Raw genomic sequence first — 447 nt, forward strand, 5'->3', positions numbered from 1 at the left:
GGGTCAGGTTCATTGTTCCTCTTTCTGGGTATTTATGTCTATTGACAGTGGCTATTGTCTGAAAGCAGGTACAGTGAAAGTACTTTTTGACAAGCTCTGCACTACCCCCAAGGACTTTCTCACTTATTTCCAGGTTATAGACTCTGAATTGGTCAATCTTTCTGGATCGTTCTTGAAAGTGAAGCTGTTAATCACTCGGTCGTGTCCAACTCTTTGTGATCCCATGAACAGTAGTCTACCAGGCTCCTCTGTCCATGAAATTCTCCAGGCAACAATACTGGAATGGGTAGTCATTTGCTTCTCCAGGGGATCTTCCCAGGTCTCAAGCACGTCCCAGGTGTCAAGCACTGCAGACAGATTCTTTAAGGTTTGAGCCTTCAGGGAAGCCCTTTAGTTCTTCAGTTCAGTTCAGTCGCTCAGTCGTGTCCAACTCTATGCAACCCCATA

The sequence above is a fragment of the Bison bison genome, unplaced genomic scaffold, assembly GCF_000754665.1.
Source record: "Bison bison bison isolate TAMUID 2011002044 unplaced genomic scaffold, Bison_UMD1.0 scf7180017856335, whole genome shotgun sequence".
In the NCBI taxonomy this organism is placed as follows: domain Eukaryota; kingdom Metazoa; phylum Chordata; class Mammalia; order Artiodactyla; family Bovidae; genus Bison; species Bison bison.